Below are 18,303 nucleotides of genomic sequence, written 5' to 3'. Positions count from 1 at the left end.
ACGAACTAGGAAGAGGGAAGAAGGAGAGGAGAGGAGCCAGGAAGGAAGCGAGGAGATGCAAGAAAGAACAAAGAAGGAAGAGGAAGTAGTAAGAGTGAGAAGGAAGAATGAAGAAGAAGAAAGGAACTAAGGAGAAGGAGGAAGAAAGAAGAAAAACGGAAGAAGAAAGGGGAAGATGGATAAAATAGAAGAAAAAGGAAGAAGGAAGAGGAAAAAATAAAAAATATAAAAAGAAAGAAGGATGGAGGGAATGGAATAAAAAAGTAGGAAGAAGGGAAAAGAAAAAATCTTCCTGATTAATTTTATTTTCCTTTCTTTCGGATGAAAAAGAACGAAATTAGAAATAGCAAAGGAGAAGTAAGATGAAAGAAGCAAATTGGAAGTACTGATTTCTAACGTCTAATTTCTCATTTCTCACTTTTCACTTCTCGTTCGACATAATGACATTGAGCCTAATGGACTGATTCCAAAAAGCATGGCTCTCTGGCAGATTGCAGATTATTTGTTGCTGAAAAGCGTCCACTACCTGTTATTGGACGTTGCTCTTAACTGGTACAGCAAGATGTTTGTCACATAACTGTTGAGACTCTGGGAGGATTTCAGTTGCTTTTATCAAGCTACGTTTGAAAGCAGAAGCCTACCACTGTACACAAGGTGAATTCCATTAGGGTTTATCTTCCCATAAGCAATCTAGAGAAGAAAGCATGTAAGGAACTGGATGAACTCAGAAAGTTGCTGCAACATCAGCGAAGGGTCTCGTTGCTGTGCTCTGATAGAACCAGCATTGGCTACCCAAATGCATCGTAGTGCACGGCAAGATAACTGCCTTTGCAACGTTTCGACGACGCGCGTCAATTCAACTCGGTGATGATAATAAAATAGGAGGGGGGAGGGGGATTCGGAGACTCACTGAGACTTGGCTGAATGATGATACGTTTTCCAGCCAGATATTTCGTCCTGCTTACGAGGTTTTTCGATGTGATCGAAATTCCAACAATTGTTACCATTCAGAAATTTGTCACCTTAAGAAAACAACCTAAGGAGTACGAGAGTGGAACGAGAACTCAACCAAACAGAATAGCAACTCAATATCATACTACTGCTCGGTATGAATGCATCCCACACAATGAGATCTCAAGAAACAATTATTTAATGATTATGTAGGGAAATATTTAAAGATGTGGAGAAAGTAGAAATTAAATTGATTGAAAAAAGAAAAGAAAAGGGGGTCTGAACATAGTACTTCTGATGAGCTTCGTTCTTTTTAACGTTGACAAGCCAAGTTACTAGACGTACAAAAGTGCAAGAATTCTTTTGAAGTCTCCAAATAGAGTGGAAAAGAAAGTGGAAGAAAAATTATTATACCAAGAAATCAGGTATGATTTAAAGGCCTAGCTGAAGGATTTATAGCTCAACACTAGGACCCCCTTATTTGTTTCATCCACCTAGGACCCATTGGTTTTACTTGCAAAGGCTCTGGAATAGCCTGATTCGGATTGTTAAGTCAATATCTGAGAACATCGTGCTGCTACTCCACCCATATTACGATTCCAAGGCACACGTGGATCACGAGACCTTTAGCTACCTTCTGGATACTGTGTTCACCGTAGAGCTGGGCGAGCTCGTGGTTCATTCTTCGCCGCCACACACAGTCTTCTTGCACACCGCCAAAAATGGTCCTAAGCACCCGTCTCTCGAATACTCCGAGTGCTTGCAAGTCCTCCTCGAGCATTATCTATGTTTCATGTCCGTAGAGGATTACCGGTTATATCAGCGTCTTGTACATGACACATTTGGTGCGGTGGTGAATCTTTTTTGAGCACAGCTTCTTCTGGAGCCCGTAGCAGGCTCGACTTCCATAGATGATGCGCCTTCGTATTTCACGACTAACATTGTTATCAGCCGTTAGCAAGGATCCAGGGTAGACGAAATCCTCAACCACATCGAAGGTTTCCCCGTCTATCGTAACACTGCTTCCCAGGCGGGCCATGTCGCGCTTGGTTCCGCCCACATCACACCCAGTCCAACTTTTGCTGCTTCATGTTTCAGGCGGGTGTACAGTTCTGCCACCTTTGCAAATGTTCGGCCGACAATGTTCATGTCATCCGCGCAACAAATAAATGGACTGGATCTGTTGGAAATCGTACCCCGGCTCTCCGCATGATACCTTCTAGCGCATTGTTGAACAACAGGCACGAAAATTCTTCACCTTGTCTTAGTCCCCGGCGCGATTCGAACGAACTGGAGTGTTCCCTCGAAATCTTCACACAGTTTTGCACACCACCCACCGTTGCTTTGAACAGTTGAGTAAGCTTTCCATAGTTCTACGCGGTCTATACTGTCGTATACCGCCTTGAAATCAACGAATAGATGGTGCTTTGGGACCTGGTATTCACGGCATTTTTGAAGGATTTGCCGTACAGTTAAAGATCTGGTCCGTTGTCGAGCGGCCGTCAACAAATCCGGCTTGATAACTTCCCACGAACTCATTAACTAATGGTGACAGACGACGGAAGATGACCTGGGATATCACTTTGTAGGCGGCATTAAGGATGGTGATCGCTCGAAAGTTCTCACACTCCACACAGTTCGAAAATTTCTTGTAGATTTACATTCAATATCATGCACATAATTGGAGCGTGACATAAAATGGAATATTGCATGAAATTGTATTATTACATCAATCTTCAAAACAGTCCTGAAGGAATATTTCCGTTCGCCTGTAATTTTACATGTCAAGCAGATTATTGGGCGTAGTATTGAAAAGGAATAGATATTGATTCCATTATCCATCTGCTTTCTTCCAGTATTTAACAGAAGCAAACATTTTTATTCAACTATTTTTATTTTCTAAATTTATTCACAACATATATTTTTCTCTCTCAATAGACAATACATATATATTTTCATTATCATTGGTCATTCAAATACTGTGGGCACCAACGCGACGTTCACCGGTAATGCAGCGGTTATCCTCATCTAAATGTCCTGGCTTCTGCTCGTGCTGAGACAGGAGTGTCGTAGCGCAATATCTGTAGGCCCAGGCAGTTACCGCTATTGACACCTCGAGGCATGGCAGCGGAGCGTCCGGGAGAGCATCCAAGTAAGACTCAAATGGGTGCGAAGACTGAATGGTGTGCGAGCACCCAAGTCAGTCTCGCGTGGGACGAGTGCCTGTGTGAGCGATAATGAGCGAGTACGCTTAGTACTGCCGTCCCCCCAGAAGTAGTACTGCAAGGTAGTTCCTGGGGGAAACGATGGTGGAGCCCAAGGGAGTTTAGTCGGTATTACCGGTATGGTCGAGTCCGACACTCCAGTACACTTCCGTGTGGTAGTTTGGCAACTACAATGCACGTGTACTGGGTTAGTGTGTAAATGCATTCTCCCTTGTAAAAAAAAAAAAAAAAAAAAAAACGTCCTGGCTTCAATACTCAGCAGACAAGGATCGCCTCCAAAAACAAAGCTCGCGTACAGTAATGATGCTTGGTGGGCTGTGGTTCGCACTTGATGTCACAGTCAACTCAAATAAAATCTTATAAAAGGCGCACTATTTTACTACATGTACAATAATGTACTTATGATATTCCGTAGTAACAACCTCGTCAGGAGATTCTCCTACTCACTGTATTCCGACAGTGGTTACGCCAACGATGATCATGGATACCTGAGAGACGGATTAACGGCACTTCAATTAACTTTTCCATGACGAAATCGATTAAAACCGACGCGAAAACTGTAGCACACGGAGACGTTTAAAGCCATCTTGTTTATTTTGCTACTGATGCATAACACGCTACTGATGCATAACACGATAGACATTTACATGAATACATGTAAAAATCCTTGTTTTTGTATGGACGATTAGGAGGGCTGGTAATAAGGATAGTAAAATGATGCTTTATTGCGGATGATGTCATGTTCCCATTATGTGCATCAAATTTGACACATTTCTGCGTCAGAAATCGATTTACTGCATTTGAATGTTACATGATTTCCCTATTTACATGGCCTGTAACTTTCAATTTTTTTGCTGTGCAGTTTGTCGCCTTTCTTGTAGATGGGGCTTATAACCCCTTCCTTCCACTCCTCCCCGAGCAGTACAAGTTAGTCAAAAATTGTTGAAGGAACTGGATTGTGACTGAATCTGGTCACATATAAGTTGCAGTAGCCTATGTGGAACATGTGTGCTGCTAGGGTCCGGTAGCTGTTCAGTTTCCCAGATGGCTAGCCTTTTCGGGCCCATCTTGATGAGCTCAGCTCCGATACCATCCGTACCAGCTGCTTTATTGGTCTTTAATTGTTGGATGGCATCCTTAACTTCCCTGAAGGTGGGGGCTGGTTGGCTTCCATCGTCCGCTGAACTGACGTAGTCATCTCCTCCACTGCCTTGACTTTCACTGGCTGTACTCTCAGCGCCATTCAAATGTTCCTCGTAGTGCTGCTTCCACCTTTCGATCACCACACGTTCGTCCGTCAAGATGCTCACCCTCTTCCCCGATCTCACCCGATCCCCATCGAGCTCACCCTCTTCCGGCAACGCTGCCTCGAGATGCTGCGCATATGCAGTGACGACATCAGGTTGATTAAGTCGCTCTAGGTCGTACCGCGGCGGTCATCGATACCGAATATTGTTGATGACGGATAGTTTTGGGCGCAGTTTAACCATCACCAGATAGTAGTCAGAGTCGATGTTAGCGCCACGATATGTCCCGACGTCGATAATGTCGGAAAAGTGGCGTCCATCAATCAGAACGTGGTCGATATGTGATTCTGTCTGCAGTGGTGATCTCCAGGTGTACCGATACGAAAGGCTCTGTTGGAAGTAGGTGCTGCGAATGGCCATATTCTTGGAGGCGGCGAAATTAATTATTCGTAGGCCGTTTTCGTTCGTCAACCGGTGAGCGCTGAACTTCCCAATAGTCGGTCTAAACTCCTCCTCTTGGCCAACCTGAGCATTCAAATCTCCTATGATGATTTTGACGTCGTGGCTTGGGCAGCTGTCGTACTCACGTTCCAGCTGCGCGTAGAATGCGTCCTTATCATCATCAGTGCTTCCGGAGTGTGGGCTATGGACGTTGATTATGCTGAAGTTGAAGAACCGGCCTTTGATCCTCAACCTGCACATTCTTTTATTGATCGGCCACCACCCGATCACGCGCCTTTGCATGTCGCCCATCACTATGAAAGCTGTTCCCAGCTCCTGTGTGTTGCCGCAGCTCTGGTAGATGGTATGATTACCTCTAAACGTTCGCACCATTGATCCCTTCCAACAAACCTCCTGCAGCGCTACGATGCCGAATCCACGGTCTTTGAGCACATCGGCGAGTATGCGTGTGCTCCCGATGAAGTTGAGAGATTTGCAGTTCCACGAACCGAGTTTCCAATCGCTAGTCTCTTTTCGTCGTAGTGGTCTTCGTTGATGGTTCCGGTCCGTATTCTCTTGTTGATTTTTCGTTGCGTATGTTTTTTTAAGGCTGGCTTGCAGGGCCTGACGCCAAACCCTCTAAATTTCCGGAGGACCATTCCTCCTTATTCCCGGTGGACCATGGTGCACAGTTTCACTTAGAGTCCCTCGCTGGCACTCGGACGATGATCAGCCGCCCCTAACATGGAGAACAGACGCTGTTGTGAGCCGATTTTGACATGGAGAACAGACGCTCAGTAAGATTTGCACCTCTGGAGAGGAGCAAACCCCCCTTCCCTGTCAGCATACGACCATAGTTCCCACCGGGGTTGGTTACCCGATCTTCCCTAAGGTTGCTCGTATCCCGGCCAGCACCACGGGGAGGTAGGGATAGGAGTTGCTGGGTAAGAGGCTAAGGACCGCGAGATGGGGTCTATTTTATTCCTTCCTTCTGCTTTACCCAGCATTTGCCGTGGGTTAGGTATGTCCTGACATCGATAATGTCGGGGGAAGTGCCGTCCATCAATCAGATCGTGGTCGATTTGTGATTCTGTCGGCAGTGGTGATCTCCAGATGTACCGATACTCCTCACGGAACCCAAGTTTCAAAGTGCTCACGTTTTCGGAGGCACACCAATCGATACGGAGGCGGCGCACAGCTGTCATTTTTGTTGATTTAGCTTTGCTGCGTCGCAGCACGCGTGAAATAATAAAAATGACAGTTCCGTATCGAGTGGTGTGCCCCCGAAAACTCTAGCACTTTGAAACTTGGATTCCGTGAAGAGTGATCTTAAGGTCACTCGATAATTTTGCGATAATGGGGTTACTAGATTATGCGAATAAAGTTGGTGTAGAATTTTGACAGAAGTCGAAAATGGAACAAATTGTTTACACCTGGTAGACCAGAATTAATTCTGATTTAGGTGGGGCACTCAAGAATTAATGCCTAATGCCTTCTACCCTACCAAACGAAAAGAAGTGATGTGTTTTGTTGGTGGTTTAGTAATTTTTTTACCACTTTGCAGCATATCTGTTTCGATAAAAAGACCGCGGAAATTTGCAGTACCCGGGTGGACATAATTATCTGCGACAGAGACACATAAATAAAATTATGCTTTTACTGAGAGCGCACGATGACTTTTCTTTATCAATCCTTGTCGCATAAGCAATAATATTCAGCTGAAATCAGAACCCCTGGCCAGTATATTGGGACCCAAGTACTAGACATTTATTTGAAGCAGCGATCTGTAGTGCTGCATTCCAGACATAGAGCACCAGTACCGACTGAACATTCTATCAATAGATTGGTGGACTAATCTCGTCACCTATTATATGATTCGGTAAGGCTAAGTAGTTTGGTTTACACTGTGAGTCATAAAATAATCATATAACAGTGGGCTTCAGATCTTAAAAATAGAAGTTTTGTTAATCATGCTAGATTAAGCATAAGTATAGACATTCAAAATACTCTCGGATTCTCTACTATGTAAAACTGCGACTCTGTAAGAAATTTAATGAGTGACCAAAATAATATTTTAGTCAATTCGATGACCTCCTTGAATTCCAATTTAACTCCAGAATTTAAAGCCGTTTCTGCAAACCCAACCCAACATGAATATTTGTACTGAATTTTGTATATGAAGTTTGACATGTCGCAAGATGGGTTCCAAGATTGAGCGAAAATTGGCCACTTCCCCAAGGGAATCAGGCCCTGGAAGTACCCGGAGGGTGGCCAATTCGATCGAAAATCGCCGAAATGTACTCCAGTGTACTTGTTTTGCAAAATCATGAAGTTTGACATGTCGCAAGATGGATTTCGAAGCCGATCTGCCAGTGACCATTTTTTCCGGGAGGGAGGTAACCCCAGTACTCCCCGGAATATATGCGGAACCATGGCCATTGCACGAAATTAACCTCGGTTCCTAAAACTATAGGAATTTTGTGATCGATTCCAGAAGATTGCTTGAAAATCCGTTAGAAATTGGCTGAGCTGCATGGTTTTTAATTTTGAGTTTTGTCGTAAAATGGGGGTTGGGGACGTACGTGTTAAAAGAGCTGCTTTGGAGCAGTTTACCAATCATTGTTCAGTCTCACTTCGGAACCATTCTGTTAGACTCAATCATGAGTACCAAGCGCGCCAATAACGAGTGTTATTCTCGTTATCAGCTTCATATTCAACCACGGGGATGACAAGCTACGCCATCTTTGTCACATCTTTTCTGAGTCACCAACACTGCGAATGCAACATAAACAATTCCGAGGGTGAAAATGATATAAAACGAGCAAAGGCATAGACAGTACCTTGTGCAGGTAGGATTCTGAATTATGGAGCAAATAAGTTGAACATTCTTAAGTTTAAATCATGGGGTCGTACCAGCGCCGTAGCGTGTGGTTGGCCAGGTTGGCCCCCGCCAAGGGCGCCAGGCCGATCGAAATATGAAAATTTATTAATGATATCAATATTCTTGTTGAAATACACCTCGATTCATACTTTCGTACAAGTTCTCGAAAAATAATTGAAAAATAATTTGAAAAAAAAAAATCAATTCGGAATAGTGGTTTGTTTACAAAATAGAATTGTCAGTGGGAAACCCAATTTCAACCGAACAATGGGAAACACAAAGATGTTGGCTATTGTCAAACGTAGTGAGTAGGATTGGGGGTGCCAGATACCTGGGATTTGTGCCCATCGCCTTCACTGTCTTTTTCATCATTAATTTGACAGACAAGGAAGTAAGAACAACTAAAACATTGCCTACGCAGTCTTTAAATATTGAAACAGGGTTTATAATTGTCCAAAAAAAGGAGTCTTGTATGGCTACCAATAAACTCAATAGTACAAAACATAATGACAGCCATACCAGACTCCTTCTTTGGACAAAACAAATCTTGTTTCAATCTTTAAAGACTTGAAAGCCAGTTTAAGCTGAAATAAAAATAAACAGTCGATCCTCCAATAGCGCAATTAAGAACAAAATGATAAGAACAGGTAATGCAAATGGCAAGGAGCAAAAAACAGGCTTCTAGGGAGGGAGACCTAGAAGGCGACTTTTCAATATGCTAAAGGCGAAACACAGAGTAGACTGCGTATAAAGTGTATACACGGAAGAAGTGAAAGGGAGTTTGTGGGATTTGAGATAAATTTAATCATTTTACGTAGACAAACTATTTAAGGTCTGATAATGATCACATTTGGTCCAGTAATATTGCTGATTCAATTAAACCAGAAACTTGTGATGAGCTCAATGATGAACAGATAAAGCGAAGATTTTGAATATTCGATGAGCATTGATAATGTGAGTTTGATTTTTCCTCTTGGTTCTATGTATATGAACTGATTAAGCTTTAAACAAGGATGAGTATTTAGAATTACATCAAGCCACTCTAGAGTTGGATTTTCATAATCAATATGGAGTTTCTGAACGTCATCCAATCCGCTCCAAAGTAGGGTTTTTTATTCGTCTAGGACCGATAGAGCTCCAAGCACCGACAAGCACACATTTTATTAATCAATAGTGCATGAATTCAAAACAAGGAAGTTCAGATTTGTTTTGTCGAAAATCTGCGCACTACCGGTTTAAGTTATTTTTATTTGCGTAGGTTTATGGAATCCAAAAATTTCTTACTTCCTACCTCTAAAATGGAATATATAAAGGTTATAGGAGCTTAAGGAATTCATAAAGAAATTTTACACCACGCAATTAATTGATTTTTAATCATCCTGATTTTAACGCGCATGTTTAGAACATCTGCAAGATATTAAGGGCGCTCAATAAAGTTTTGCCAAGGGCGCCGGGAGGTCAAGCTACGGCTCTGGGTCGTACACATATTACGTAAACACTTATGGCACTTATTTGTATGAAAAAAATCTTACATGGAAGGAGGAGGTGTAATAAGTGTACGACTCCCATGGAATCGAGTGTAAAATAGATTTAATTTATAGTTCGTTAAATGTTTCAAAATATGAGGATCGGTAAACACACACACACTTCAAAATGGCATCACAACAAAAAATAGGGAAGCATTTTCTTGTATGCGGAACAGCTAAGGGGTGGGACGCTGAGCACACTGTTCCAAGCACACATTTTCACCGTATATTGGAACAATGTGGAACAATGAATTCACTAACTGTGGCACACTGTTGCACACTTTTGACACTAAATTTTCTAAATGTCAAAATTCGGCAACCCTGCCAAATGTTGTCATTCTACTCTTGCTTTTTCCCAAATAATATTGTAAACATGTGTTTGTTTTTGTTTTCAGAATGAACAGATAATTTTCAGGGCGAATCATCCGGATTTAGCGAACGGGAATAATTAATCGAGACTTCTAAACTGTAAATCAAAACCTGAGATATCATGCAGTTATTAACTTTTGACTATTGCTATGATCAGAGCACATCAGAGGCATGACTAAACCGAGGACTAAACGATAGCGTATATGAATACCAATCCGACGAGTCTTTGCAAAAATAAATGGACCGGCTTAGGGATTTGCTGTGTTTATGTGGTCAAAAACAAATAATAGTTCATAGTAAGATTGATTTATTACGAGTGGAAAACGATTTGCACCTCCGCCTCTCGAACTCTTCATGGATAGTTTTTTTTTTCTTCAAAGTAATTCCGTTGAATTTTCGTAGAAGAATTCGGAGACTCGTGCCTCGTACCCTTGCTGGTACCTTTCGAAACTCAATGCTCTTTGAAAAGGTTGCTAAGCTGTGAACTCGAACATATCAAGAACAATGGAATTTATCAACAGATGTATAAAAATGATGGAAGAGGAAAATAGCATAAAAACGATGGAAAAGGAATATTTAATGTTTACCAGTATAGCCCCCTACTCAATGCAACAGAACAGCAATGGAAACGGCCGGATTTGAGTTATATTTTCTGTCAAACCTTGCCGTTTCTGTCTTCTGATCAATCCGATGAATTTGGACCCGATAGACCCAGATACTTCTTATCATCCAAGCATCTAGCAATAGTGACATTTTTTCTGCTTGCTGGAAAACTGCGAACGTGTTTTCGGAATCTCCGGGAAATCCAGGTCGGTTTAAAAGGACAAAGTCACTGGGATTGCTGTTGATGGTTGGAATCAGAGCCATCCGGTGGAAACATCATCTTTTTCCTGAAAATTATATTGGGGTCCTTTAGGATGATGCGATGCGGTGCTAGCCCAATCTCCTGTGTTACTGTTTCTGCAATTATAGCAGCTCATCTTCTAGGCCCGTTGAATTTACTAAAACTGCTTCTAAGATCCTTCCGATTAGGTATAGTATTTTATTTGCATGACGGGCGAAATAAAAATTTGTTCCTGCATGTTTTATCATTTTGACAGAAGTCACGTGATCTATCATGTTTATGCTCGAACAGTGTTTTGTCAAATAAAAATTTGGCACATCGTGACACAACGAGGCACATCAGAGGCACATGTATTTAATTGGGCACGAATTGTATTGTGCTCAGCGACCCGCCCCTTGGGAACAGCTTCTATTGGAGCAGTCGGATCACAATTTATTTTTCTGTATTATCGAAAGTGTAAAAGAAAAAAACGATCTGTTGATGATCGATTTATTCAGAAAAGTATGGACATCCCTGCACTGTCGTATGAAAACTTTTCAACAGTATGACTGTCACTGTAAATTGGCAGGAAGATTAGCTAGAATAAAGAAGAAGAAAACACGTTTAGATTCCTCTTTGCTCGCTAGATGATGTTGTTATCACCGGCAAATGGTTCGCCATTTCGTTGTATGGAAAAGCTCGAAGTGAACCATATTGTTAATATAATATATTTGCTGATATTGAGAACGCTGTGAACACCGCTCCTACTGTCAACCAAGTTCATGGCGCCATTGGCATGGGCGCAACGGTGGTTATCAGTGCTTAAAGGCTTGAATGTAGCGTTACTCCGGGACCCGGGACGGATTTTCCTCGGTTCTCTTGAGAAGAAATTTGTACGCTATGGTGACCCCGATACTTCTTATCATCCAAGCATCTATCAATAGTGGCATTTTTTCTGCTTGCTGGAAAACTGCGAACGTGTTTTCGGAATCTCCGGGAAATCCAGGTCGGTTTAAAAGGACAAAGTCACTGGGATTAGCATATCATAGCATAGTTACGGTGTACTTCGTAGATTGGTCACTAGTGATACTCATGTTTTTCTTTTGAAATCCTTATTCAGAATGCAGAAATCAAGGTGGGTGTGATCCTTGATTTCAATCTAGGTTAAAAGTCACAAAAGCATGAGGATGACTACTCCTTCTCCACGCCCATCTTCACCGTAACTTGGGAGAGAATGGAAGGGTTGATGTAGTACTTACTTAACGAGAGGCCCCGGACTCAGCGACACCATCATAAGTGCCACGAAGTTGGATATTGGGGAAGGTATTCGTTGTCTGTAGCTGACAATGTGACCGTGGTTGATCTTACACCGTAACACACCACGCAAAGGTGTCTATCCAGCGTTACGGGGGTAAAAGGAAAAAGTCACTGGGATTGACAAATTATTAGGGGAGCTGTTAAAATACGGTGGCACTGGCAAGAGGGTAATTTCTAAGATTTGGTAACATGGTGTTCTGATGGAGAAGTGGATGTGTGTTGTTTGTCCCATCTATAAAAATGGAGACAAGCTTGATTGTAGCAGCTATCGCGCGATCACCTACTGAACATCACCTACAAGGTACTCTTTCAAATTCTAGACCGTCGACTAACACCAATTGCAAGAGAGAAGGGCATTAGCTACACAGAAACAAGCTTCCTGTTTATTCATCATTCCTCAAGTAATGCGTCACTTTTGTTGTTAAAAAAAAATAATTATAAGTTTACTGCCGTTTTTATTGACTAGTCAATGTTCGTACCTCTCAGAAGAAAAACTTTACTGAATGTTCCTCGTTTTATCACAACGTCATTGCTCCGTAGGCAGTATTTTTTGCAGGCGTAACCTCCGCCGAATCGAAAGGGAGAGTTAGTATAAGTTCACCAAATTCATTGACAAAACATGACAGCTTGAAGGGAAATAGGTGTTTGATCTTTGCGATAACTGTAAAAGATTATGCCTGCTTGCCAACATGTCCGGATTTATGACCCCTTGTTGGCCTTGTCTTTCAACCAACTCTACCCATGTTGAGAAGCCATTTCAAATTCCAGGAGCAAACGTTTCCGTGATCTAACAAGTTTACTGTAAAGGTACCATGTGTGAAGCGGATATCTTCTTATCATCGTTGATCTCGGCGTATCAATGATGCATGCAATTAATAAAAACTGGATTGGTTGGTTCTCGTTTTCATTACTAGAAATCTTAAAAAAAAACTATGACAAAAAAGAGCATTTCAATTCGTAGGCCTTGGTATTTGGCAAGATTGTTGGTTGGAATGCAAATTCGAGCGGGCGATCGGTATGAGTATGTATGTAAATTATCGGATTTGCATAGAATTTATGCCTTTGGTGGTCGTGGAACGATCTTTTCCAGTTTGGCAGCAAGCTATTAACTATAGCCGCGAGTTTATTGGACTGCTAATGCAACCGTGGCAGTCATCTATTCTGAAACGGAATAATGGGGTTGGCTTCGTGCGTGGATAAATGAATAACACAATGGAAATAGGAGAAATAGGTGAATTAAAATGATTTAATTTGTTGTTTCTACTATCACATAATTTTCTAATGTGATAATGATTATGAGTGTGATATTTTAATAGTAGATATTCGGAATATCATTAGCATGAGTTCGGAATTTGTTCATGATAAATTCTAACTCGCATTTAATTCCGTTGCTAATGTATCGGAAGTATATAAATTATATACAGAATTTTATTTTTTTTCTGACTAGTACTAGTAAAAGTGAAAAAGTAAAGTTATAAAAAAGGTTGTTTTTCCACCTGGTGTAATGCGCCATTTAAATATTCAACATGCAAAAGTGATCTTAAAGAGCCTCTCATTTTTAAAATTTGTTTTCTACTTTCTTCGATATTTTCTGAAATAGAAACGAGAAAGGCAAAAATACGTTTAAAAAGTGTGTCGCTATCCCCCGTTACTTGGCATATCCATCAATCCCGATTAAAATGAAGCACAGCTACTTCGCTACTTGTATTTTTTGTAAAGTGAAAACTCATAAACATACCTTTTTAACTGAGCGCTGCAGTGTTTATCGTCGTCGCATTTCCCACGTCGTCCCATCGTTATTATTGGCGACATTGTTTGCGCGTGCACCCAACCAATAACACGTCATCCAGCCGTACCAAAATTAACTAAAATTTTAAACACCATCTTGGGCGTGAGCGGCAAACGATTGAATGAGAATTATTATCATGGGACACTTCCTTCTTACCGTTGTTTGCGCCACTGTCGATCAAGCTAACCTAAGGGTGGTGTGTAGTTAGCTGGACCAATGTTCTACAAATAAACGTAAATTTTGCTTACAAAATTACAGTCTTAGTTTCTTTGTACAATAGAACGGTAAAACACATGAAAATATGTGTTTTATATCAAAATGTGTTCTACCGTTTATGTCCATAGTTTATTTATTAATAGAAAGACGTTCCTTCGTTAGAAATTCATTCGAAATAGTTCTCTTAATTATGGAGTTTATATTTTTTTCGATCAACGATCAACAGCTTAATTTACCATTCCCATGGACAACGAGACATGCCAGTGTTAGAAGCAACGATTATCCAAAAAGAGTCGCGTCAACTCCAATCGATATATGCCCATGCGCAGCCGCTTGAATGGTTAATTTTCGGGCTCGTGTGGATCAGCTCCATGCTGACTAATTGAACTTTCCAAATGTGTAGCCGGTGTCCATGTAGGTCGCCGTCAGGTGTTTGCTTGATGGCCATTCCGAAGTGCTTTCAGTGCAGCTGAATAACTAATTGTTGTCAATGGCACAGTTAGATAGTGGCACCCACCGAGCAGCGTAGCGCATGGCAGTGCTGCATCCACATGAAAGGGCCAAAAGGTCATTGGAATTCGTCGTGCATAAGTTTGTATTGATTATATTCCTCTCTAGAAATGCTCACTGCATTTTGATTTCACGGTTTGATTAGGGGTCAAGAGTGGCATTTATTAACAGATTCATTGTTGGTTGCAGCGATCAGCTTGGTTGTTACTTGAAGTCGTTACGCATGGGAATGAGTTCACACTTCGAGCCACTAACATACGTTTATTTTTGACAATAAACTCGTGGCGTTTTACCGTTAGCAAACTGGTAATTTCACAAGAACATCAATAATTCTTATCTTTCCCAAAAGATGAAATGAATATTTGATTGTATAATCTATATATAATTATATGTACAGAAACAATAATAATAACAATAAAAGCATAATTAAATTCATTCGAAACCGTTCACTTATGCTCAGTTTGATTATTCAGCTACCTCTTACTGGATCCAGTATTGACAAGGTCATCTCATATATTATTTTTCAGGTGCAAATTTATGAGTTGGTTGACCCTATTTTACAGTTAAATTATTATCATCATTACTTAACTTGACAGTAATCAGTGAATGTTAATTCGTTTTGCCTTTAACTAAAATTTCCAAATTATCGCAAGCGGTCCAATCACTGCACTCATCTCTCTGCAGGCTCGACTGTTGCACTTTGCCAGTGACCAATGACATTTGCCTTCCACCTGGTTTTAGCCGCCAACGGGCAAAGATGACGACGACAATGAATTTACTCATCACAGTAGCCTCCGACAACGACACTGATCAGATGTCTGCCCATGTAGGTATACGACGCGACGATGTTGGCTCAAAATCAGCCAATGCAACTTTATTCATTCCGTGCGCAAAGGATCATCGATCGGTTTCCTGATCACTTGTCGTGATCGACGGCATCGTCAGACCTCTCACCATGCGCTTCACACCAACTATGAAGCAAAATGAAGCCGAGAGGGTAATAGGGCTTGGTTGGTGACTGCTCACTGCATTTCGAGACTACGGCCAGCGGCATCGTGACCTATTGGCAAAGATGACGCAAAAACTCCATCCGACCGATCGATCGATCGCAGAGAGAGACTCTCCCATTTGATTTATAGAGTGTGCATTAGAAGGTGCGAATAGTTTATCTGTCTACCGGCAGATCACACGGGCCAATTAAGTTATTTTACACCATTATGTTGCAAAAAGAGTGTATGCAAAGGCATACACTGCACACGGAACACGTGGAGCATTTACCGAGTAAAATCATCCTTATAAAACACTAATGGCAAACACGGTGCAACCCTAACCGTTGGAGCTGAATTCTAGGACTACGTATACAGGGTGTCTGCAAATTATCCGTACAGATTTTGACAGTTTGCTTCTACAGAGCAAAAACAGACAATAATTGACTGGATCATGAGATACGTTGTCATAAAAACTCAGCAGGCTATAGGGCAAATGATCCAATAGTGGAGGAACTAAGCACGTCCCAACACTATAGAATCGTTTATTATTTTAGGATAATTCATTCTACTAACCTTACGGATTATTTCCAAATATCTTTTAATCCTCTTTGCTGTAAGAATGCATTAAATCCCCAAGGATGTGAATTTTCCACCTAAAACGAGTCCTCCAAGTATTGGTACACTGCTCCCATAGTTGCGGTAATTTTTAATTTGTGTTCCTATAGTTGCGAATCCCATTGTTTTCTAATGGAGCTCGCAACTATAGGAGCACTACCGCGACTATTGGTGCAAAGGTGATTAAATAATAAAGAAATATAACGATATTTACCGAATTTGATTGAATTTTACGTCTGTTATTTAATGTTTTGTGTTACTATTTGTCAATAAATCGATCAACGTAGCGGGTTGCTTCGTTCAATCCGTAGTTTCTGCGTAGAATACACTACCGCAACTATTGGTACACCCACAACTATCGGATAGATTACCCTAAGTATATTTGGGGAAGACTGGGAGTCATCTCATGTAAAAAAAGACTTTTAGTCTTTGTTTGCTTTTTTCCGGGTTTTGATGATGATGATGATGATACTACCATCTATTGTAGCAAGGCACCTGCCGATAGCACTGGCCATATCTGACAAACAATTTGATCATGATTATATTATTGTTTGTATTTCATCAAACTCCTGTATGAAGGGCCAAAAATGGGTGGAGTGGTTCCATAAGCAGAGACACTTATGCGAATCCACGGGATGAATAGAGAATCTCCTTCCAGAAGAAAGTTCGTACATACAATAATATAATCTAGCCCTCGATTCCCAGATTGACCCAATAGATGGGGAGAAGAGCCCGCCCTTTATCCACGAGATGTTAACAATAGGAAGTTGGCGATTCCACTCTTCCTATCCAAATGGTCCTTTGAGGATTACATCGTGGAGGTTGTGATGTTCTCACCAAACAAGAGTGCCCTCTGTTGGTGTTGAAGGCTATGCAATTGTTGTTTAGTCGCGGTGCTGTCATCATCGTTACCATCGAAGTAATATAGCGTTCGTTCGCCTCCGCCTCCGGATCCTCCGATTGCAGCCAATGCACTATGGTCCAGGATACAGATTTACGCGGAAAGATGCATTTTACGCCAAAACTATATTTTTTAGAAAAAACTGTTGTTCTACAAAATTGTTCGAAATAGTAAGGCCATCATTATGGTTCTACCAAAAAATAGGGTGGCTCATCATATGAAAAAAATTAGAAAATATTTTTTTTATTTCTCGGAATATTGACATGTTATGTTCCACAAAGTTGTAGCGTAGCTTATTCCAATCAATTTTGCAAAACAAACTTTTTCTGTAGCTCTTAAATTGGCTGATTTAGAGCAATTTTACCTAATTGGATTAGGGTGTACCTCAAAAAAACTGTATTTTTGATCTACTTTTTTTTGTTTTACATTTCTCGAAAAAGTCGTCTTTTAGTGACTTTTAGAGCTCAAAAAATGCAACTTTTGATGGGTAAATATGCTCAATATCTTTTTCCGATCAAAAGTTATAATTGTTTTTCTGTCAAAATTACATTTTTTTCATAAGTTGATATCTCCGGTTAGGGCAGACCAAAAAATATATTTACACGGCATTTGAAAGAGAAATTAATATTCTTTATTATGTCAAAAAATTGGGGATATGTTATTTTTTTATCTCAAGTTTTATCAATTTTACTAAAATCATGTTTTTTCAAATAAATTAATATAACTCGACAACGGAAGAAGATACAGACGATATTCTTATAGCAAAACACGCGTTTTGAAAAGCCCCAATTCTTTGGTGAACGGTGAACGGTGTAGTTTGTTTCTGCAGTGCAGTGATAAATTAAAATCAATTAACGTGTGAAAGTGATCAAGTGCCGCGGGAAATATATTTTCTTTGTGTGCCGAAGTGTTTTCTGCATCGAAATAACTAGCCGACAGCTTGTCGCTGCTGGTTATTTTCGTTTAATTGTGGATTTTCTGCCCCAGCAGCAGCTGGCGGCCGGTAACATTTTGCGCCTTTATTGTTTCTTTGTGTTTTGTGTCGTCTGCATTGGTATCGTTTGAGCTGTGTGTAGGTAGTAGCGAGATGGTTGAGTGCAGTGAGTGCGGTATGGGGGTCCTGCCCAGCGATTTGCCTATGAGTTGTTCGGGTTGTGGTTGCGCTAAAGTGTACCACTACAAGTGCACTTCCATGACCAAACCATTGGCAAAGCTGGTCACGGAGAATGTGAATGTTGTGTTCAAGTGTGATCAATGTTTATCAAGCCAGTGTTGTGGCGAGCAGAATGTTCTGTTCTCGAATGCACAAAAGTTTGAAGAAGAGATGAAGAAAATTTCTTCACTTTCGGATTCGATCGGTGGCATTCGAGACAATATTGCTGCTCAGATCGTGTTGAAAGACGGGATGGAGCAATTGGTGAAAAAGGTACAAAATGCCTTAGACAATGCAATCTCTGGTTTTCGGGATTTAATTGGAAAAGAGTTGAACAATATGAAAAGTTC

The 18,303-nt window shown here is 41.0% G+C and overlaps 1 long non-coding RNA gene across 1 annotated transcript; it reads right to left on the bottom strand.

The window, feature by feature from the left end:
• Positions 1 to 13,287: 13,287 nt before the first annotated feature.
• Positions 13,288 to 13,790, bottom strand: LOC134209954 (uncharacterized). Its single transcript, XR_009978791.1, has 3 exons — positions 13,726 to 13,790; positions 13,519 to 13,645; positions 13,288 to 13,371 (listed from the first exon to the last, which is right to left on the bottom strand). It is a non-coding gene; the product is annotated as an uncharacterized LOC134209954 (long non-coding RNA).
• Between the last annotated feature and the right edge of the window lie 4,513 nt (positions 13,791 to 18,303).

Source organism: Armigeres subalbatus, chromosome 1 (genome assembly GCF_024139115.2).
Source record: "Armigeres subalbatus isolate Guangzhou_Male chromosome 1, GZ_Asu_2, whole genome shotgun sequence".
Classification (NCBI taxonomy): domain Eukaryota; kingdom Metazoa; phylum Arthropoda; class Insecta; order Diptera; family Culicidae; genus Armigeres; species Armigeres subalbatus.
Note: the sequence above shows the minus strand (reverse complement) of the source record. Positions and strands in the feature narration are given on the sequence as shown.